Source organism: Mus caroli, unplaced genomic scaffold, assembly GCF_978045245.1.
Source record: "Mus caroli unplaced genomic scaffold, Mus_caroli_1 scaffold_15, whole genome shotgun sequence".
NCBI lineage: Eukaryota > Metazoa > Chordata > Mammalia > Rodentia > Muridae > Mus > Mus caroli.
This window is the reverse complement of record NW_028227270.1, coordinates 15,014,097-15,039,090: the sequence shown is the minus strand read 5'-3', so window position 1 is coordinate 15,039,090 and position 24,994 is coordinate 15,014,097.

Sequence of the window (24,994 nt, the reverse complement as noted above, 5' to 3'; positions counted from 1 at the left end):
TAACCTCCCACCATTACCATTGCCATTCAGTAAAAATCTATTTATTCATGCCATCTAGTTTGCATATTATCCTAGTATATTTGCACTAAATCAAGTTGTCTTTGTCTTAGCTGCAACTGAAAACCCTAACAGCATTTCCTCACAGCCTAGATGGCTTCATACTCTGAAGTCTCCACAAAGGATTCCAGTGGACTACAAATAATGAGAATGACTAAAAATTCAACCATCCCAACATTTTTTGAGGAAGATATCATCAGGAATCTGGCTACCACTCAAACTCAAGTCCATTTTAATCTAAACATTGTCTTTATTTTTTACTATACAGCTGTCAATCAGCACCCAGGACTTGGAATCCAAATTATACCAATATACTCACATTGTATTCTCCTTAATTGAGAGACATGGAACAAATAAAATTTATAAAGCACAGGAGAAAAATAACCATATAAGAGGGGTCACATCTTCAGTGGTTTTAAAAAAGGAAAAATGGCTATGTAATAAAGAGATTTTAAATTAATTCATCAGAGAGTCAGCAAATGACGTTAGTAATGACCTGGAGTCTAAGCTTTAAGGCTTTGGATCCCAATTTTCTTTGTGCTTGTCGTTCAGTATAATTAAGGTCAAAGTTTTGGTCACATAAAGTAGATAAAAGATGTTGGTTGCCCATAGCTAACTGTACAGTGAAACCAAGCATCTATTTAGAATGCTGAAGCTCTGTGCTCCATAATCCTACAGCTATCCTGGAAACATGCTATTTACCCTCTATCATAAGACTCCCCCTAAAATGAGTGTGTCACCTCTCATTAGAGTTACTGCCTCAGTGATGCTTCCTCAGCAGCCTGTACCTCTCGGTTACTTTTATTTGATGCCTGAATTAATACACCCTTCCCTGCAGAAAGACTAATAATTATACCCACCCATCAATGTTCTCTTTGTCTGCAGTGTCATCTGAGGAACACACACACACACTCAGACAAATAGGCCGACAGAGCCTGTTTTCTCCTCTCTCTGGATGTAAGAAACATTGATTTACACATAGCATATAGGAGGACCACTTTCTCAGCATTCTGCTAGAAAATAGAGAGAAAACACTTTTTCCTATTCTGATTATTTCTAAAGAACATAGTCTTTTTTTGAATTGGGTATTTATTTCATTTACATTTCCAATGCTATCCCAAAAGGCCCCACCCACTCCCCACCCACCCACTCCCACTTCTTGGCCCTGGCATTCCCCTGTACTGAGGCATATAAAGTTTGCATGACCAATAGGCCTCTCTTTCCACTGATGGCCGACTAGGCCATCTTCTGATTCATATGCAGCTAGAAACACAAGCTCCGGGGGGGTGGGGGGGTAACTGGTTAGTTCATCTTATTGTTCCACCTATAGGATTGCAGATCCCTTTAGCTCCTCGGATACTTTCTCTAGCTCCTCCATTGGGGGCCCTGTGATTTATCCAATTGCTAACTGTGAGCATCCACTTCTGTGTTTGCTAGGCCCAGGCATAGTCTCACAAGAGACCGCTATATCAGGGTACTTTCAGCAAAATCTTGCTAGTGTATGCAATGGTGTCAGCGTTTGGAGGCTAATTATGGGATGGGTCCCCGGATATGGCAGTCTCTAGATGGTCCATCATTTCGACTCGGCTCCAAACTGTGTCTCTGTAACTCCTTCCGTGGGTTTTTTGTTCCCAATTCTAAGAAGGGGCAAAGTGTCCACACTTTGGTCTTCCTTCTTCTTGAGTTTCATGCGTTTAGCAAATTGTATCTTATATCTTGGGTATTCTAAGTTTCTGGACTAATATCCACTTATCAGTGAATACATATTGTGTGAGTTCCTTTGTGATTAGATTACCTCACTCAGGATGATGCCCTCCAGGTCCATCCATTTGCCTAGGAATTTCATAAATTCATTCTTTTTAATAGCTGAGTAGTACTCCATTGTGTAAATATACCACATTTTCTGTATCCATTCCTCTGTTGAGGGGCATCTTGGTTCTTTCCAGCTTCTGGCTATTATAAATAAGGCTGCTATGAACATAGTGGAGCATATGTCCTTCTTACCGGTTGGAACATCTTCTGGATATATGCCCAGGAGAGGTATTGTGGGATCCTCCAGTAGTACTATGTCCAATTTTCTGAGGAACTGCCAAACTGATTTTCAGAGTGGTTGTACAAGCTTGCAATCCCACCAACAATGGAGAAGTTTTCTTCTTTCTCCACATCCTAGCCAGCATCTGCTGTCACCTGAATTTTTGATCTTAGCCATTCTGACTGGTGTGAGGTGGAATCTCAGGGTTGTTTTGATTTGCATTTCCCTGATGATTAAGGATGTTGAACATTTTGTCAGGTGCTTCTCTGCCATTCGTTATTCCTCAGTTGAGAATTCTTTGTTTAGCTCTGAGCCCATTTTTTTAATGGGGTTATTTGATTTTCTGGAGTCCACCTTCTTGAGTTCTTTATATATATATTGGATATTAGTCCCCTATCTGATTTAGGATAGGTAAAGATCCTTTCCCAATCTGTTGCTGGCCTTTTTGTCTTATTGATGGTGTCTTTTGCCTTGCAGAAGCTTTGCAATTTTATGAGGTCCCATTTGTCGATTCTCGATCCTACAGCAAGAACATAGTCTTAACAACATGGTTACTGGTGACACAGAGAATCTGGCAGTAGATTCTCTCCATCAAGTCCCCTTCATTTGTGAAATTCATGATGATGTTCAATACGTGCTCATTGACCCTAATGCCCTTTGAGCATGGGCAGTGAACTTGACCCCTACCACAGGAATGCCCCGTTCTATGGTGATCTGTCTTCATTTCTCCATCACTGTCACTTTGAAGTTTCATAGGGTTAAATTGTGGAGGTGATTAAATTTGCTCAGCACCATTTTAATTTGATTATTTTAGGGTTGGTTGGTCAGTTGGTTGGTTTGTTGGTTGGTTGGTTGGTTGGTTGGTTGGTTGTTGGTTGGTTGGTTGGTTGATTGTTTGGTTGGGTTTGTTTTGTTTTCTTACAGATTTCTAATTGAAGAATTATGTAGTATGTAGTGGTTGGTTCCCTCAGCAGCTTCATTTCACATCTGAACAAAACAACAACAAATTCAAGAAAGACATAGCAGCAATTGTGTAGTTTCCCACCCACAATTCATTGAATATTAACCTCAGTAATTAGCTTCCATGGTTTTATTCATGACTGGTGAAAAAGCTTTAAAGACTCTGCATCTGAAAAACAGAGTTTAAGTTTTGTGCTCATGGTGGTTTCAAGTGTTTTGGGTAATAGTTTATCAGAATAAACTCAGTGGGTCAAAATACACACACTGGGGAGTGCAAGCTGATGCCTCTTAATGTTCCTGGAGGACGTAGAAAAAGTAAAAGATGTTTCTGTTGTGAAAACAATTGTTTAAAGAAATAGTTTGTTAAAGAGGACAAATTAGACAGCTGAGTACCTGGGAAGATCTTTCACTTACCTGTCCCTTTTTTCAGTGTTACTAAAACAACCTGTCTATCAATGGCACATAAGATGACTAATGATTTGTCTTCCTATAAAGGCAAATTAACTTCTATCAGGTTGATAAAGACAAGAATACACCAGAGTTTTAAGGAAGTTAAATAAATGCTTGTTTGAGGTGCTGATATTAATGGTGTTAATTATTGCTGTTGCTGCTGCTGTTGTTATTGTTGTTGTTTCATGCTCTTGTTTTGTTTTGTTTTGTTTTGTTGTTGTTTGTTTCGCATCATGTGAAATCTAAGGTTATGATTTTCCAGACTACACAAAGTCCTCACTTCCTAACTGGTTCACATCATTCTTTCCTGCTAATTACATTCCCAAAAGATCTTCCAAAATGCCAAAGAGAAAAATGGAGCCATAATGTTTAGGATCCTTAATAAATAATAAATAAACACTAAATTGGACAATGAGCATGGAAAGAAAAGGAGGGCATTATCTGAATGACTTAAAAGCCCAGGTCATAGAGTAATGACAGCCACTCGCTTCCAAATGCAAATGAATATAGATCTGTCGCACACTCAAGAATCCATTTGCACACAGGTTAGGGCTACAGTGAATTGATTTTACAAAAGGTTTGTAAAGAAAAACTAACCTTGAATAAGATTTTGAACAATTATAAAGTAACTTGTAGGAGCTGCAATTAGACCTAATACGTGATTTATCCAACTCAAAGCAAAAAATCTATGCTGCTAAAAGTTCATGTTTCTGAAACGATTCTATGAACTCTTTCCAGGTAATTTCAGATTAATCTGATAACTGCTGCTAATTAGACTATAAAGGGAATTGGTGAACTGATTGTGACTATCTTATAATACCATTCTTCTGGGAGATTAGGGCGAGAAGGAGACTTGCTTAAAATTACTTACTTCAGAAACGTAGCGTGAAATGGTCAAGTTAAATGGGGAGTCTGGACAAAGAGAAAGGAGCATGATCAGAACAAAAGCAAACTCATAATGCCTTTAAGTGGGACTTCCTGGAGAATGGTAAATTTTAGCACAATAAAACCAGATGCTTTACCTTCTTCAGACCTGTGGATCCTGAAGCAAACAAACAAGGAGTCTAGCATGGCTGTCCTTTGAGAGGCTCCACCCAGCAGCAGACTTAGACAGATGCAGATACCCACAGCCAGACAGTGGACAGAACTTGTGCACTTCTATGGAAGAAAAAGGAGGAAGTCTTATGGCCTCTATGGGGATAGGCACTCCATAGGAAAACCAACAGAATAAACTAACTTGGACCCTTGGGCTCTCAGATTCTGAAATGCCAACCAAAGAACCTATAGAGTTGGATCTAGGCCTCTCCACACATATGTAGCTGATGTGCAGCTTGGTCTTCAAGTGGACCAGGGGCTATCCCAAAAGCTGTTGCCTGTCTCTGGATATGTCCTCCTAGCTGAGCTGCCTTCTCTGGCTTCAATAGAGAGAATGCACCTAGCATCACAGAGACTTGATGTGCCAGGATACTGAGGGGAGGAGGATAGGGGTAAGGGTTTTCAGAGGGGCTGACTGAGAACAGGACATTGAATGGGATGTAATTGAATAAGTAAAAAAGTAATAATAAATATTTTAAAAATCATATGCAGGAACACGTGCCCCTGTGGCATGGTGGGGCATCTTTTGGGTATATTCCCAAGAGTGGTATTGCTGGGTCTTCAGGTAAATCTATGTCCAATTTTTTGAGGAACCTCTAGATTGATTTCCAGAGTGGTTGTGCCAGTTTGCAATCCCAACAGCAATGGAGGAGTGTTCCACTTTCCCCACATCCTCCAACATGTGTTGTCACCTGAGAATTTGATCTTAGCCATTTTGACTGGTGTAAGGTGAAATCTCAGGGTCATTTTGATTTGCATTTCTCTGATCACTAAGAATTTTGATCATTTCTTTAGGTACTTCTCAGCCATTCAAGATTCCTCATTTGTAAATTCTCAGTTTAGTTCTATAACCCATTCTTTGATTGAGTTGTTTTGTTTTTTGGTGTTAACTTCTTGAGTTCTTTATATATTTTAGATATTAGCCCTGTATCAAATGTGGGGTTGGTGGAGATTTTTTTCCAATCTATGGGTTGACAATTTGTCTTATTGACTATGTCCTTTGCCTTAGAGAATCTTTCCAGTTTCATGAGATCCCATTTATCAATTCTTTTTTTTAATTTCTTTTTTTATTAGGTATTTATTTCATTTACATTTCCAATGCTATCACAAAAGTCCCCCATACGCTCCCCCACCTACTCCCCCACCCACCCACTCCCACTTCTTGGCCCTGGCGTTCCCCTGCACTGAGGCAGATAAAGTTTGCACGACCTATGGGCCTCTCTTTCCACTGATGGCCGACTAGGCCATCTTCTGATACATATGCAGCTAGAGACATGAGCTCTGGGGAGTACTGGGTAGTTCATATTGTTGTTCCACCTATAGGGTTGCAGTGTGTCACCAACCTAGTCTTCTTTGAAGAAACAACTGTCTTTATTGTAGGAATTGACATATGTGTGAGTACAGCATATGCATAAGAGAAAATACAGTCCCAGGGCAGAATCTAAGGGTAGCTTTGTTCTTCTCTAATCCAGATACAAAATCTGACTATTAAGTCAACTCATCCTGGCATTTTACTAATCAGAATAAATGGTTACACATGGGACCTGTTTGTGCAAGTTCTTGCTCTCTCTTTGTGAGTGTATGTGTCTGGCTGGCTGGCTGGCTAGCTGGCTGGCTCTGACTGTGTGTATCTCTCTGTCTGTGTGTCTCTCTGTGTCTCTCTATGTCTCTTTGTCTCTGTGTATGTCTTTCTCTGTCTCTGTTCCATCTCTATCTCTGTCTCTGTGTGGATCTCTGCATATCTCTTTTTCTCCCTGTCTATGTCTCTGTGTCTCTGCTCTCTCTCTACATATATATATATATATATGTATATATATATATATATATACATATATAATCTATATATATATATATATATGTATATATACATATACATATATGTCTCTGTGTGTGTCTCTCTCTCTTTGTTTCTCTGTCTATGTTTTTCTCTGTCTCTGTGTCTCTCTGTCTCTGCTCCATCTTTCTCTTTCTCTGTCTGTGTTTCTCTCTCTTTGTCTCTCTGACTATTTCTCTTTCTGTCTCTGTGTCTGTCTGTCTCTCTCTCTGTCTCTCTTTGCCTCTCTCTCTCTCTCTCTCTCTCTCTCTCTCTCTCTCCCTCCCTCCCTCCCTCCCTCCCTCCCTCCCTCCCTCCTTGCAACCCTGTTCTGGGCAGGAGCTCCCACGTTCAGCTGTTCAGGGATTGCTGTCTTCTTCCCATCAGGCTGTTGTTCAAATGTCTCCTCTTTGAGCCCTTCTGAGATGATTCTAACTAAGGTGTCTAAACCCCTTTGCTGCTTTATATCAAGCCACAGTACCTATCCTTTGTCTCCCTCTCTCCCTCTTTACACCTATATAAATCAAAGAATGTAAATTTTTGTTTTGCATAAATAAATTCACAGCACCTAGAATAGTGCTTTGAACAAGTAAATATTCAAAATGTATAGATTGATGATTTAAATTGATCTGTAGAGTATAATTCTATTTGGAAAATTGTAGCTAGCCTTCACCATTGATGGAACTCCCATGTGAATTGGGTGATCATTAGCTGTCTGCTCAGCCCTTCTTCTGGTACCAGCTAATTGTGAAAATGTTCAACTTCTATCCTCACATGTTTACTTTTTTTTAAAGTATACAAATTATACTGTGGCATGCTGAGAATTATTTATGTCTGTGTTATTAAATTACCAAACACTACTCTGGCATCCTATTGTTCCCTATGTATAGTGGTTTGAATAGTTATGGCCCCCATAGACCTATATGTTTGAATGCTTGACATTCGGGAGTGGTGCTGCTTGACAGGAATTGTCAAATATCCAATGCTATCCCCAGGAAATTGCTAGTACTGGTCTTGCTGACTGTATATTTTCAATTGCACTATATTCCAAACACAAAAATTTAGTAATTGTAACTTGGCCAGAATGAAACAGAAAGCTTCAAAGTCAAGCATTTTATCATTGCAGATGTTTTATACTTTAAGAGAAAGTAAAGCCTGCCTTCCAAGTGTAGCCTTGTTGGAGTAGGTGTGGCCTTTTTCAAGAAAGTGTGTCACTGGTTGTGGGCTTTGGGTCAGAAGACCAAGCCAGGCTGCCTAGCCTCCCAAAACCCTTCCTCCAGCATCATGTCTGCCTGCATACTGCCATGATGACAATGGACTAAACCTCTGAACTGTAGCCATCTCCAATTAAATGTTTCCTTCATAAGAGTTGCCATAGTCATGGTGTCTCTTCATAACAGTAGAACACTGACTAAGACACTATCATTCAGCTTGAACCATTCTCCCAAACTTTATTTTTGTGGTGTTGGCAATTTTCTAAACACTATTTCCAACAATTAATGGGAGTCACTCTTCAGTGTCTATGTTTGGGGGATAAGAAATGCTTAGCTATTTATTTTAGGCAGATTTCACAGAATTGGAAACCCATTTTAGAAAATTGCTACAGCCTCATTCCAGCATATTTACAGAATTAAATTACCTACATTTCACTTGATTATGAAATAATGTATCACAAAGCAATTCTTTTGGTCTTGGACTTACATTTTGTCTCAAGAGAGAAGGAATATAAGGCCATATTTGTTCAATCTGGAATTCTTCGATGGGGGTGTGTCAGGGGTTTTGTCCAGAATTATAGCTTAATATTAAACTTTGAAATACCATCCCTTCATTGTCAGATATCCAATGCTCTCCCCAGGAAATTACTATCACTGGTCTTGCCGACTGTATCTTTTCAATTGCACTATATTCTAAACACAAAAATTTAGTAATTGTAACTTGGCCAGAATGAAACAGAAAGCTTCAAAGTCAAGCATTTTATTATTGCAGATGTTTTATACTTTAAGAGAAAGTAAAGCCTGTCTTCATGTTCAAAATATACACTTAAATTTTTTATTTCTGATTTTTAAAAAGATTTGTATCAATGTATAGTATGTCTTTTTTAAAAAGACTATAAATTTGTTATATTTCAAAAGGAACCTGAGACAGTTCATTATTTTTCATGACATCTCACAATAGGGAGACAATTTTAAGGGAGTGTCCTTCTTTAGATTATTGCCTCAAATTGATGCTTTATTTTATTTTATCTACAGCTTAGTATTACAACTAAACACATACACAAAGAAAAAAAATAGTTACAGGATGGGGCTGAAGAGATAGCTCAGTGGTTAAGAGCTGCTCTTCCAGAGAGCTTGGCTTCCATTCCTAGCACTGTCATGGTGGCTCACAGCCTTCCATAATTTCAGTTCCAGAAGATCGACCAATCTCTTCTGGCATCCAGAGACACCATGCACATACCTGGTACACACACATACATGTAAGCAATGTACACACACACACATAAAATAATTTTTAAAGAATTAATGTTGCAGAGAGTGATAATTTTGCTCCACCAAACTCAGACAAAAACATTCAGACAAAAACATGGGGAAAGGCTTCATAACATTGAACTTGGCAATGGCTTGTTGGACATAACACCCAAAGTGCAGCCAATGAAAGCAAAAATAGACAAATGGAACTGTAACAAATATGAGAAATTTGTGCTTAAAAAGACACTGAGTGAAAATATAGTCTCAGATTAAGAAAAATACATTAACTTATTCCATCATAGGCTAATAGCTAGACTGCATGGAACTTATCTAGCACATACACACACACAGAGACACACAGACACACACAGACACACAACCTAATATCCTGGTTCAAAAGTAGAAAATAGAATAGATAGAAAATATGACATACATGCACAGTTGAATTGTTACCAGCCATAAAGAAGAATAAATTTGTATCATTTGTAAGAAAAATGGATACAATTGGAGATAATCATATTGAGTGAATTAGCTACTCTCAGGGGAAAAAAAACTATCAAATGTTTTCTCTTATTTCTGTCACCTATATTAGACATGGGTATATCCTGTATGTGCAGGTGAAATGTATAGATGTAAACTCTTTAGGAGACTAAAGAAAGAGGATGGGACAAGAAAGTGGGGGAGGAGGGATGGAGGAGATGTGTTCAACATACAATATATACTTGTGTGAGAACTGAATGAATGAATGAATGAATGAGAAGCAGACCTGAATACACAGTTTTGCAAAGGTGTTTCACAGTAGCCTACAAGTACATGAAAAATGCTCAGCTTCATTGGTTACTACTGAAATGCAAATCAAATCCATGAGGAAAAAATCACTCCAAACTATTAGGTAGCTACTTTCCTGTAGAACATGATCGGTGCTGCTGAGTTTAAGGATAACATGGAAGCTTTGTACACTGTGCGTGGACTGTAAGATGCTGCAAATGTTACAGACAGCAATAAGAAAGCTCTTCAAAACTTAAAAAGAGAATTACCATATGACCTAGATGTCCATATTTCCCTATACTAAAGAGAATTTTTAAAAAATATTTACCTATTTTACTCTATGTATATAACTGCTTTGTCTGCATGTATGAATGTGGACCACATATGTACCTGGTATCCAGGGAGACCTGAAGAGAGTATCAAATCCCTTGGAACTGAAATTGCAGGAGGTCATGAAAGGCCGTATGGGTTAAGAACAAAATCCAGATCCCCTGTGAGAGCAGAAAGAGCTCTTAAATATTGAACCATCTCTGTAGCCCCCAAGGAATTTCTAACAAAATATTTATAATACTATGTTGATGTTGACAACATCACAGTAGTCAAGAGTTGAAGAAACCCGTATGTCTATCATAAGAGAGATGCATAAACAAGATGTAGTGTGTCTATGTTAATGGAATACTATCCAGCCTGAAAAGGAAGGAAATCCTCCATATACTAAAACACAGCTGAGCCCTAGAACTCAGTTTTTAAAAGGATGATAACCCTGGCTCTGTAGCCCAGGAAAAGGGAAAAACCCAAATGCTAGAGACACTGGGGCAACCACAAACCACTGAAGAGGCAAAACAGCTCAGATAACTGAGTTACCCAGCTGGGCTTCTAGAGATTCATTGAGACTGTTTGGTTCTCTGTCCAGTGACTCCATCTTATACAGGGTAACAAAATACAGCACAGGTTTAGATCACAGAATGGGCACCCTTTGTTGCCTCATCTATCTTGTAATAATACATGTGACCTGATGGCTCTGTGCATTCTTGAGCAGGTGAATATTAAAGTCAATTTTACCTAAAAAAAAAAATGCCACCAATAAGGTATCCATGAACAACAAAAATCAAACATATTTACCCACCATCAGTTTATGTAGGTCAGATCTTTCTAAGCCACACTGCTTACACATAACATTTGCTCTGACACCAAATGATACAGCTAGAGAGGACATCAGAGTCAGGGAGAGGGTTTGCTGAAATACAAATCACTGAATGGGTTCAACTCGATAGGTCAGGCATAAAGCCCTAGAATTTGCATTTCTGACTGTTCCCAGTGATACCAATACTGCAAGTAGGGAATCTAGAAAACCTTGTTGTACAAATTGCTATGGTCATATAACAAAGTAAGTCATTGCCACATGGGAACATGGTTTACTGTTATTATTGGATTTTATTATTACATTTAATAAACGTTTATGACTGTACTTTGTTCATGTTCCTCCTGTGCTTTACTGCACTCTTCGTCCAGTCCTTTCCTCAGGATTGCTTTTCTCACCCCCAAAGAGTCCTCCTTCTGGTTACATGTTAAATGTGTGTGTACTCTCCACTTGTGAAAGAAAGCTTTCTCCACATCCCCACTACCCCTCTTTAAAATTTGTCTTCTCGCTTTCATAGCCTCCTTGTACTTTCATGAGCTATAGATGTGGAACTGTTTAAATCTAGATTATGCCGTAAGAGGAAAAATTCATCCTCTAGGTTACTTCATTTAATATGATGGTGTCCAGTTCTATTCTTTTTCCTGAAAATGGCAGGATTTCATTCTTTAGATGTTGAACAGAGTTTCGTTTTTTGAAATCCATGACGGTTCTTTAATCATTCAGTTGTTGATGGACATATAGGCTGGTTCCATGTCCTAGCTATTGTGAATAGCTGCAATCAACATGGAGGTCTAATATCTACGACATGAAGACTTAGAGTCCTTTGGGTATATGTCCAAGAATGGGATAGTCAGGCCCTCTGGCAGCTCAGTTTCTCAGTTTTGAGGAACCTGCATAAACAATGCCTTTCTGAGCTGGGCTTCTCAGTCATGAGTGAGCTCTTCTGATGCCTCTGAGATGACCTCTCAAGGCTCTCTCTGATTAGCTCTCAACTTCTCTTCAAGACTAAGTCAGGCTTTCTTCATGCCTCTATGCTGTAAAAGCTCCTGGCTACTTCCTTTTCTCACCGGGAATCATACAAAATAAGGAACTGAACAGATGTTGGGATGAGATTGCTGAATAAATGGATCTCAGTTTCATTCATTAGAGTGCTTGAGTTGAAAGAGGGCACTAGACCCACAGAGAAACTCTTCTATAGCTACAGCTGATTTGGTCACACTATACATGGCCAGTTCTAGGAGACAGTATAAACATCTTCGAAGAACACCCATAGATGAAGGATGGAGATGTCTGGTAGGTAAAGTGCTTGTTCTGAAAGCATGAGTTTGGGTCTCTGCACCCAATCAAAAGTTGACTGTGGTAGTACATTTCTGTTGAAGTGGTGGGGAGAGACAGGCAGATCTCAGGAGTTCACTGGCCAGCCAATACAACTCAAATAATAAGCCCAGGTTCAGTAAGAGTCTCTGAATCAGATAGTGATAATAATGATAATAACTAATAATAGTAATAACAATCATAATGTGGAGAACAATAGGGGCACATACCTAATGTTGATCTCTGATTCCCACATACATACACAGGGGCAAACACACACACACACACACACACACACACTTCTATGGTAGATGTAGCTGTTTTGTGGAAACTCAAAATGTGCCAGACAGTTGTCTGGAGCCATTCCACCTGTAAATGTTACATGAGTTGCCAAAAACCTCACTCACGTGATTGAATTCCTCATAAACCCAAAATTTCTAAGAAAGGAAGTGTGAATGCCAAGTTTCTGCTTCCCTTCAGGATCTGGAAGGTATTTTCTCTGACAGAAAATGTAAATGAGACTTAGAAACATATCATTCTAAATCTATCTTTAAAATTCATTGGACAAGATAACCAATTGACTCACATTTTTAGAAAATAGAACAAATGAATTAGCTATTTGGACACTCACTGGCATTTTTACCAAATTGCCCAGTGAGTCAACTACAACCTACAAACCCAGCTAGTGATTCTGAGAGAGGGCACTGTTCTCTAGTTGGCTCTAAGCTATCTGCCATTCTCTAATAATAATGCCTAACTTAGATTTTTCCCACTTGGTTTGAGAACACTCTTAGGAGTACACTGATTTTCAGTATCTACCATCTGGGACAGAAGTTCACATGATGACATGAATCGTATCCACCACTGATCACTGATCTGTGCTGAGGAACCCAAGGCATATTGGAGATTCAACAGAACCACAGGACTCAAGGCTATGCTCTTTAGGAGACCTCTACTGGCACAGAAGTGAAGCTTTTGTTGAAGAACTTCGGTGTACAGGGTCCAAGCAGGGACAGGGAAACATTTTAAGGAAGTCTCTTCCCTATCACCAGATGTACTCCAAAGACAGACCTCAGGACCAAATGGCTCCTTGACCTTGACTACCCTAAGCAGCCTTTCTAAGAAAGAGGAAACATCTTCCCTGAGGGATGCCTTCCTCAGAGGCTTTTCTTTCAAGGCCAGATGGGGTCCCTGCACTGAAAGGGGAAAGTGAACAAGAGGTCCTACCCCTAACAAAGAAGCTGTCTATAAATGATAACTGCTGGCAAAGGAAAAAAACATTTTCTTCAATGTAGAAAATGGCTTCATCAACCACACTTCAGGGCAGGCTCCTGGCCCAGGAGTAGTTGGCCAATACAAAATGAACTCCAAGGATTTCATGGAGTCCTTTGCTTTGTGTGGCAGACTTGTCTTATCCGTCTCTTGACTTCTTGCTTTGTGTTGAAGTCTTGTCTTATTGGTCTCTTGCCTGTTCGTTTTGATTTTTATTTGTAAGTTATTGTGGCTGTTTCTTTGTTTCTTGAGGGCTTTGGGGGGGGGTTCCTTGTTTTTATTTCTGTCTCTTGCTTTTCATTTGCTCTTCTGTTTTAAAGTAGAGAGAAAGAACATAAAATTGAGTGAGTAGGGAGGTAGGGAGAATCTGGAAAAGGTGGGGAGGGGAAATTATAATCAAAATATACTGTATAAAAATTCTAACAATTCAACTGAAAAGAACTTTTAGAAAGGGTGGATGGAGAAGAACTGAGAGGAGAGGGGGAGAGGAACTTCAGTTGGGAAATAAAAAGTAATTTTTTAAAGAAAAGAGAAAAAGAATGTCCTAGAGAGACAGATTTCACACAGCAGACTAGTGGATAGTGTGGGACATTCTACTAAATGCGTGTGCAGTGTCCCGGTGCTTCCTATCTCTAATGAAAAGGTGTGGGTTTTCTTGCTTAAGCTTCTTACAGCTCCCATCTGCCTTAGTGCATTTGATTTGTTTGTGCATCAGAGACCAAAACTGTATGTAAGCCACAGAGTCAGGTATTGGGTATATAATGGTATAATGGCATACTGTAAAATTAAATGATACCTATTCCTGTCATAGAGATAGGGCCTAGTAAAGTTCTTATCAGAAGAATTTCAAGCTCCAAAGGTAACAACTACCATCAGGAGTGAAAGGTAAAGTGTCATGAGCTAACCTACTTAGAGGAGCTGATATCTCTAAGAAAAACATGCTTGAGGTGAGATTTAGAAAACAAAATAATAACAATATTCAAATGTGGGTGTCAAGGAATTTTTGCTCATCTCTTTCACCCACCATCACAGTAGGACACTTTAAGGGTAAAGAACACTTGCTGGCATCAAGCTTAGGCTTCTCACAGAAAACATCAATCAAGAAATGTCTCTACAAACGTACACAGGCAAAAATGATGGGGAAAATTCTTCAATTGACATCCCTTCTTCCCAGCTCTTTAATTTATGTCAGGTTGACAAAACCTAACCAGCAAGAGCTAGTGATGAAGAGGTAGGGTAAGTATGAGGAAAATATGCTGTATGAAATTCTCTGAGAAGTAATAAAATACACAAATGTATACCAAAATAAATATCTTCCAACCATGAACTTTAATTTTTTAAAGCAATAAGTTTATTAAATCTAAAGTTCTGTTCCCCTAGCATCACCTCTGCTCCCCTAGCATCACCTCTGTTCCCCTAGCATCACCTGCACATCACCTCAGAAATGCCTCCAGAGACTGAGATGCCAGCATTCAAATCCTAACACACAAAGAAGAAAAACAAAACAAAAAACCAACAAACCAAACAAACAAAAAATGAGAACAAAAACAGTATCTATGTAACTAAAACAAGATGGAAATTGGCCTTTATTGTGCCTTCTTATCTAGAGGACAAATTCCTCACTGCCTAAAAGTCATAGAGGCAGAAGAAGGGAGGCGGGGGGGGGGGGGGAGAGAGAGAGAGAGAGAGAGAGAGAGAGAGAGAGAGAGAGAGAGAGAGAGAGAGAGAGAGAGAGAGAGAGAGATCCTGGGAGGTTGCTTGTCATATCCAAAAATACCACAGTGAGGAACATTATTCAGTGTTTTTGACTATTCTCCCTAAAATTAAGAGACACATGGATTTTGTTGTTTCTCAAATAAAAAAAAAAATCACTGAATTAGAACTTTAAACTACATTTTGTCAATCTAAAACACCAGACAGGATTGGCACTGGAATGCCTGAAAAATGACCTATTATTCTCTGAAGAGTTGTACACAGAACAAAGACCACATTTTTGTAGTAGCAAAGCATAGGAATTAAGTAGATATGTACAGAATATTTCAACCCAATTCTAAACTCTGTAGCTTTTGAACCAAGAGGGTCCAAAAACTTTCCAATGAGAACCACAAGGAACCAGAACCTCCAGAACCAGGATGTGTGTATATGTTTTTAATGACATGTGAAGCTCTCAAGTAAAAATGAATCTGACTAAAGAAAGGGTTTGAAAAATGTATAACTGTGAGATTTGGGGGAGATGCTGTGTGACAAGATTAATTACTGGCCAGTAAGAACCAGTGTGATTACTAATGGGGACCCAAAATGCCCTCAATGGGAGAAAATTTAAACCAGATAAATGAATCAAATAAGGACTGGAGTTGGCTCCCCTACCTCAGAAAGGAGGCTGAACTGTGATGGCTGAGAGCACTGCCCAAAGACTCCTGTAGTCTCAAGAGAAAAATGGGCAGGAAAAGAGCCCAAGTCCTGGCCTAAAGCCTCAGTGACACATCACAGAAAATGTCATAAAAGATATAGAGATAGCCCCAAAGGTGCTCTGTAGGAACTATGTGCCTGAAAGGAGGTAAAAAGGACAACTAAAGTTGGAACTACATATTGGATCCCCAATGATTAAACTAGACAATCAATACATTGAAACAATTAATATCCTCCAAGCAATTGAAATAAGAGGGGGAGGAGCCAAGCTTGATACTGAATGGGAATAAACAGAGTATTTGTCTTGGCTCTCCTCTGACATGAACATACAGGTCACCCATCCTGGAATGAAAAGATTTATTGCACACTGCTTGTAGATGAAAAAATGGGAAACCATGTGTCCATTAATTGGGGTTAAAAAGCAAAATGTGTTTGTCAGGCCCCGGCATAGCCTCACAAGAGACAGCTATATCAGGGTCCTTTCAGCAAAATCTTGCTAGTGTATGCAATGGTGTCAGCATTTGGAGGCTGATTATGGGATGGATCCCTGGGTATGGCAGTCTCTAGATGGTTCATCCTTTCGACTCAGCTCCAAACTTTGTCTCTGTAACTCCTTCCATGGGTGTTTTGTTCCCAATTCTAAGAAGGGGCAAAGTGTCCACACTTTGGTCTTCATTCTTCTTGAGTTTCATGTGTTTTGTAAATTGTATCTTGTATCTTGGGTATTCTAAGTTTCTGGGGGAAAAAAAGCAAAATGTGGCATTATTATCTGAATATGAAATGTCCCCTGGAGGCTCATGGGCTCCCAGCTGGTAGTGGGAGCTATGGAAACTTCAGGAGACTGACCCTGTTTGGAAGAAGTATATCATTGCGGACACACCTCTGGAGTGTATGTCTGGTCCCCAGTTACTCCATCAGGGTCTGTTGTTTATCGGCCATGAAGTAAAAGGTCTCCTTCCTCTACCACAACTCCTGTTTTCATGATGCTCTGCACACATGCATTGAGCTGAGGGACTGAACTGACCCCTCTAAAACCATAAGCCAAAACAGATGCTTCCTTCTTTAATCTGTTTTTTCAGACACTTTTGTCAGAGTTATACAAAGTAACTGGCATGTGTTGTATACAAGTATACTGGAAAACTCCAGGACAGAAGAAACAGAGAGCAGCATGGATGACCAATATGGTGAAAGGTAATATGTAACTATGCACATTAAAGCACACACAAATCAATCCACACTACATTTTCAGAAGCACACACAGCCATCTAAATGTACACAATGTGCTGGAGACCTGTGTGCAAGAGAAAAATGCATTCGAAGACAGATTGAAGAATGAAACCAACTATTAAAGCACAACAAACTGAAGATAAGGTTTGAATTATTGTAATACCATTGCCCCGTAATGAAAGATATATATGCAGCTGTTCCTCCCCATTTGAGGAACTTAAAATGTAACAAGAATGTATACTAATCACCATTAAAAATTATTCACCCTTCTGTAAAACTTCAACTGAGAATGAAGGAGACACACACTTTTGGCAGAATTTTAATGTGGAAAACAAATTCTTATTCAACAACTAAATATAAAATACAGTGAGGGAAAATTAGCTCTCTTCAATATGTAGGGTAAGTTGTTTCCACATTGTGTGTTAGCAAACGAGGAAACATCACTCAACAAGGACTAGCGGCATTAATTCCAAATGACTGATATCCCAATTGGAATACTCAGTTTGTACATATAAATAAATGAGAAATTATCTTCCTGAAAAGTCTTTTGCATCATCTTTAACAACCTGTTTCCTTTCTGTTTGGAAAAGTAGTGAAACTAATATTTCTTCTCCACGAGGTTTCTACCTAGAAAACCTGACGTTCACCCTGTGGGTTTCAGAAAATATTTGTTCACTTAAAAAAAGTAAAAAACCAAATCCCTGAGTAGCAGGGCACTTTTCATCTTGAAATGACTTTCATGATTATGTTGCCCAAAATGATATGTTTTATAGAATCAAATCTATTGCATATCTCTCCAGCAACCTATAATGTGACTAAAACCCTCAAGAGAGAACTAGACATAGCATTAAAATTTGACAAGCCTTTCAGAATGCTGCTTAGAAATAATCTCACATACCATGGAAACACCTTGGTGAGTTTGTGTCTGTGCTGCTGCCCAGAAAGAGTTTTCCAGACTGACTATGATGTTCATCACTGAAAACTGGAAATATCTATTGACAGGAAATAATCTAAGAACAATTGTTTCCAATATATTCTGTGCTGAATTAGCATGTGTAATTGTTGCCACCATTTAGTCTTAACTGAAGTTGATTTAGTAATATCTATGAGTGATTAAGAACAAAGACAACAGATAGAATATTGCTTAATGATATGGAGTTACTCACTGAAATCAATCTATTTGACCTGGTGTTTGGATAAATTGCTCTGAGAATAAAGTCAAAGCTACTGGTCAGTTAGGCCTCGGATTCTAACTCATATAGTAACCATGTTCACTATTATTATCATCTTTCATGGCAAAGGTTCTACAGCCAATTAATTACTCTTCATCAAATTTGCAAGCACACTCTCCTATACCCCTTAATGTTAAATAAAGACCTCACTTTTAATTTAACACATTCTTCCTTATTCAAAATAACTTCTCCCCTGTCTCTTCCGACCCCTGATCTTGCCCTGCCTTTTCCTTCTCCTCCTCTCTCCCTCCCAGGGCCCTCTCCCCTTTTATATCCTGTGATTATTTTGTTCCCCCATCTAAGTAGGACTGAAGCATCCACACTTTGGTCTTCCTTCTTCTTGAGCCCCAGCTGCATACGTAGCAGAGGATGGCCTTATCTGGCACCAGTGGGAATGTAAGCCCTTAGTCCTGGGGAAGCTCAGTACCCCAGTGTAGGGGAATGCCAGGGTGGGAATGCAGGAGTGGGTGGGTGGGTGAGGGAGCTCCCTCATTGAAGAAGGGGATGGGGTGGGATAGGGAGTTTATGAAGGGGAAACAAGGAAGAGGAATAGCATTTGAAATGTAAATAAATAAAATATAACACACACACACACACACATTAACTTCATTCTTCTACATTCCTGTTTTGTCTTCTGTTGAAGTTTATTCTTTTAAAGATTTTGATGACTGAAAAGTACACATATATTCATGTCATGAGATTTGGTCATCATAATCTTAGTGTACATAAAGTATATATACACCCTTATTTGTAAAATCAGATATATCAACTAGTTGGTTTAGATCCAGCTCCCCATATCCAGGAATGTAAGCAAAATCAATGTCTCCATGAAGATTGCCAAAGCAGCACTGCCTGTCAGTCTTCTGCTTGTTATGGGTGGCTCCATGCTCAGTCCCTACCTTTACCAACAACCAGGTATTTCAAAATCAGGACAATGTTTTATGCTTTGCAAAGTGTTCATAACAATTATTCTGTAGATTCTAAACTATCAATTCTGAAAGTAGGTAGAGAACTTTTCAAATATATCCTTATTTGTTATGTAAGTAAATAGATGAGGAAACAATGTCTCCATTCACTGAAATAATCCACAGAGGAAAAGAATAGAGGTATAAATGGGAATGAAAAATAATCTATACTTTCTGTGCATTTGTGGAAAAGAAATAGGAAATGGGTGCTCATACAAACAAAAGTTACCATAGGGAGTGTCTGTCTGTAAAGCCTATATATACTTCCTCCTTTAGACCACCCAAGAAAAGGAGAATTAAATTTTGCAAAGGTTATCAAGTAGTTGTAAATCTTGGAGCTAAAGATCATTCTTGAACCTTCACCGTATGATTCTAAAGTCTGCCTTTCAGAATAATAATTGGCACAGTTATGACAGCTGTGAGCTCTGATGAGAGGACAGAACACAGTGGCCCCAAAGGTAGAATCAGAATTATACTTGGCAAAATGAGCAGAGAAACATGGTAAGGAAGGATGCTAGGGAAGAAGAAAAGGGAGCTTTTATCAGTGTAATTGGTAAAATACTTTTTTAATATAATGGCCCCAGATTAAAATTCTGTATCCTAATCTCTAAAGCCTATGAATATAATGAGATACTTCCAACATGATTGGTCACATCTTCCATCTCAGCTACCCCTGAGATATGAAAACTATCTGAGCAAGCAAGATGTGATATTGCAGTTCTAAGGAGCAGGGGATGGAGGTATCCCAAATATGAGAAAGGTATGGCACATCATCTCTGGAATAATGCGGGAGAACCTTTCAAGAAGGCACATGAGTTGCCTCTGGAAGCTGATGGCAGCTTCTTATCTAAGCTCTCAGGATTTCAGTCACAAACCACAGAGAACTGAATGCTCCAACAGTCCAAATAAACCTGTGACAGATTCTCTTCAGAGTCTCCTGTGAATAGAGCCGAGACACCTTGACTGTACCTTTGCTCTCCTAAGTGGAGTGCATGATCCAATCCAGACACCCAACCTACAGAACTGTGATTGACAGTAGGTTCACCTTGAATCTACTAAGTTCATGGTCACTTGTCATATGACAATAGAAAACTAACACACAAGAGAAACCACTCCTCCTTTCATGGTTATAAAAATCACTGTGTGTTCCCCAAGATAAGTAGAGATAACTTTATGTTTTTTTCATAAGAGAACTGGGTAGAGCAGTGGTTTCAAGTGCTCAGCACCTCTTTGGCCATCCATACTCAGTGACTTCCAACCACTAGACTCAGAAGTTCTGCTGGAGGGCCCTTAGAAGTCCAGGAGAGTCACTGTACATGTGAATGGAAGATCCTAAAGGTCTGGGAATTAACAGTGCAAGAGAAGACGATTCAGCCACTGCTTCCATGATTTGTATATAAACCTCTCTACTTGTTGACTCTTCTTGAAAGAATCCATAGATGTATTCCCAACATCCCTATGCTCCAGATGCCTATAGGTGTAGTGGATTGGATCATGCAACCTTTAAAAGGTGCTTTCACTCCTCTGCTGTATCTCCCCACTCCCGTACAGTGCCTCCCCAACGAACCTGCTGCATTGAAAACCTAGTTGTATGTCTGATTCTGGATCAATCCAGTCTGAAGGCAAATAAGTGGAGAGAAACCAAAATGGTGTGGAGTGAGGAGAGGTTGTGCTAAGAAGGCAGAAGAGCAGAATGCAGAGACTGTTTCCAAAGTTAACCAATGTGGCAGAGCATGTCAAGTGTTTCTATCCTTGCTCACCAAGCTCTGGGTTCTGTGCCCATGAAAAAGCTCTACTTTCTAATCTCCATTGAAGACAGAGTAGCCTAGGGGATAAAGGCAGAACTTCTCTAGAGAGTTCGTTTATGATCAAGTATAATGCCTAAAGCCTGTAAATCAAGCAATTAAGAAACAGGATTGTGAGTTCTAGGGCAGCCTGAGCAGCAAAGAAACATTCTTTGGTTCCCCCTCCCCCCATTAATTTATTCATTCACTTCACATCCTGATCACAGCCCCCTACTCTCCCAGTCCCCTGCCTTCATGCAACCCCTCCTCCCTTTCCCATCCCCTTCTCCTCTGAGAAAGGGGAGGTCCCCCTGGGTACCAACCCAACCTGGCACCTCAAATCACTGCAGGACTGGGAACATCCTCTGCCACTGAGGCCAGACAGGACAGCCTAGTAAGGGTAACAGAATCCACAAGCAGGCAAAAGTTTCAGGGATAGCCCCTACTCCAGTTGTTTGTAGACCTGCATGAAGACCAGGCTGCAGGTCTGCTACCTACATGCAGGGAAGCCTAGGTCCGGCTCATGTATGTTTTTTGGTTGGTGGTTTAGTCTCTGAGAGCCCTCATGGGTCCATGTCAGTTGACTCTGTTGATCTTCTCGTAGAGTCCTGATGTCCTCCACGTTCCACAGTCCTTACCCCAACTCTTCCAGAAGACTCCATAACCTCCATCTAATGTTTGGTTGTGTACCTCTGTATCTGTTTCAGTCAGGAAGCAACACTCTTTTTAAAAGACAGAGCCAACAAAAAGTAGTCTACTGTGCACACACGTGCACAAACACACAAACTACTCCCTCTTTTCTAGTCATTGGAAAGCAAGTGTGGTAGCTATGGTCAGCAGTCAAATGACCTCAAGGAAATGACTAGAGAAGCCACAGATTCATTGGCCTTAATGTTTGTGTGCCACCAGGCCAGCATTAGTAGCTGCCTTGATTAGATTTCTTCTCATACTGGGACGAGCAAGAGAAGCTCTGGACATGTTGAGATCAGGTCTGTCTCTAGTATTAGCTGCTGAACACAAATCATAATAGATAAAGTAACAGGCCTGTAAAGGACCATAGATGATGATTTGATTCCTATTTCCATAACATATAGACAAATAGGTTATTTATCCCTATTTCTATAAAGCTAGAGAAAAGCCACTATGACATATCAGGACATAGTTTAGGAACAGTAGCAAACCTAAGTCTCAGGATACATTGCATAGATATCCATAAGCCTGCACAATTCTAATTCTGGAACTCCACCTCAACGGTACATTACACTCCTTCAGATTTACGTAGAAGGAGCCTCTTGTGTTTTCAGAGTCATTTCAAGGGTGTTAAGGAGACACTAAGGATGTGGCATTTGGTGGCTTCGATGTTGTTCAATAATACCAGCAACACAAATGCCATTTCAACATCGCTGAAAAACCTTTCTCTTACCAAGCTTTACAGTCCCTAATTATACGTAAAAGAACTCGGCAATGACAGCAGCAACATAAATGAAATGCTTTTTTTATTACTGTCCTTAAAAATGTAAATCAAGTCATTGTTTCTAATGAATCCAGAGACTTTCTGCCACAAAATCCTACGAACAGTAGCACGGGAAAAGTTTCAGGAGCACCTAAGTCTTGAGATGCCCTTATGTGCTGATGATGGAGAGAGAGATGGATGGTGGAGTTTGTTCCATCACTGTGGATTAGCACTACAAAACAAAATGCTATTTCACTAACACATGGTTAGAGAGTCATTTCCCTGTATTAGTGTCATCAAATTAAACAAACAGCTCCAGATCTTAGCTTGTTGTTTCCCCTGGTATATCTGTCTCTGTGAGTTTAGAGAGATCTGATATGAAAGGAAAGAAGGAAAAATGAGCAGAGGGGCTTTGTACCACCCCGAGCAGATAGCTGAAGCTCTTTCATATTAAAAGATATTCATCAAATATACTGCCAGTAGGTTTAGAAGCTTCTATGTAAATATGCTATCTGTTGATCTAAAGACATTTCTCATGTGTATGAGATCATTTGTATCAGTGACACTTGGACTGGCATAAACATATTTCCAGTCTGCCTCAAATATTTATTCACTTTAGAAACCCCAGCAAGCCTTTCTTCTTTTCAACTTTGCAACATTAATATTGATATACCAAGATATGGTGATATTTCTGCTTTATGCTTCTATCCTGAGAATTGTTCCAGAGTTATATAAACTCTCTCGATCATGTTGCAACTTTAGCTGGCATGGGTAAGGAATGCCAGGCACAAACTGACCTTAGAACTTGTAGAGAGTTGTCCCTGCCCCACACTTAGGAAATGCTTCTGTTGCGCAGAGGAATTCCCTAAGGCACATGAGGTCATAAAAGGAAGAGTTGAAGGGAGAAAAGGATATTTAAGAAGAGATTTAGGACTTAAATCAAGTCTAAATTAAAGTAAATTGGGTTAAATTTCTCTCAAGAATTCATTTCTTTGAGTTTAAATTATGACCATCTCTAAGAAGCCATTAGCAATACTCTACTAATTCAAGGTGTGGAAGAGAAACTACTATATTTAGTTGTAACCTGTTTTGGGGGGGGGGGGGTAGACATGTAAAGAGAGGGAAACTTAACTAAAAAGAAATATGGTATTTTCCAGGTTTTGTCTTGTATTAAATCCAGACACTGACGTGTCTAGCCTGCTTTCTCAGCTGCCTGTTGCCTATGGTAACTATCAGAATGCAACATCTTTTTCCAGGGTGGGGTACTCGTGAGCTGAGCCTACCTTCTCCCTCTTCCAGGCACATATGTCTCTTGTCTCCAATGACAGACACCTGTTCTGAATGCTATAGTTGGCAAAGACCCAGAGACTTACAACCTGCCTGCCTCTTGTCTCAGTCCATTCTTGTGGTGTGCTTTTGGCTGCTGGAGAAAGCCTTGCAAATTGCCTCTGTGACTAGCAACATCAGAATTCACCAGGAACTTGTAAGAAATACAGACTCTCATAGTATACCACCAGTATACTGGATCTGAAATGTGCGTCAATTCCCACAAACTGAAACAGGGACAGCTCATCACATAATCCTGGTGCAGGCTCAAATTTGAATATTGTGCTTCTGAACCATCTCGATGCTTATTGAGGGGGGAGGGTGTTATCAGGGTTTTTTGTTGTTGTTTGGTTTTTTTGCTTGTTTGCTTTTTATTTTTTATTTTATTGTTACTTTATTTTATTTTATTCTATTTTTTACTATATAAAATAAAATGAATAGACTGGTATATGTTAGCAATAGCTGTGAACAGCAAGGTTTTGTTTGATTGATTGATTGATTGATTGGTTGATTGATTGATTGATTTTTGGTCAGGTACTGTGTGAAGCTCTGTTCGTGTTCAGACCCCATAGGAACCATATTGTTGTGGATTTGGTCTAATGCTGCTTGTATTATGTTAATTTGGGCCCCTGAAATCTCACGAGAATCTGCACATCAGCACATTAGACACTGAGGGAACCCTGCCCCCTGTTGGTTTTGATTGATGAATACAGTTGCTGGCAGCCAATGGCTGGGCAAGGAGACAGAGGCAGAACTGTTAGGATTCCCAGGCAAGGGACAGAGGAGAGGGATGGAAGAGGGAGATCCGCCATACCAGTAGAAGGAGAGGAAAGACACCAAGTTTGAGAGATGGAGGACAGAGAGGAGCCAGGGGATCATTGCAGCCCAAGAGGGTTGTATTTCTGGGTCTAGGGCAGCAAGGATGAAGTATAGATTTTAATAATAAGTAATAACTAATGAGGGAATATCGGAGGGAGAGTGGATTAGCTATATGGGGGTTAGGAAGTGGGCCAGTCATTGAGTTATTTTAAGCATATCAAAACATAAGGCTGAGTATGTGTGTCTTTCATTTGGGAACCCAGAATATTGGGGACAGGTAGCAAGGAATCCTCTACTGCCTCCAGAATCATTTGAGTAGCATTAACTGGGTATTGCTACACCACATGAGTAGGTATTAAGCAGGTATTATTAATATTATTCTCACATTCACAAAAGTAAAGTGAAAAGGTTA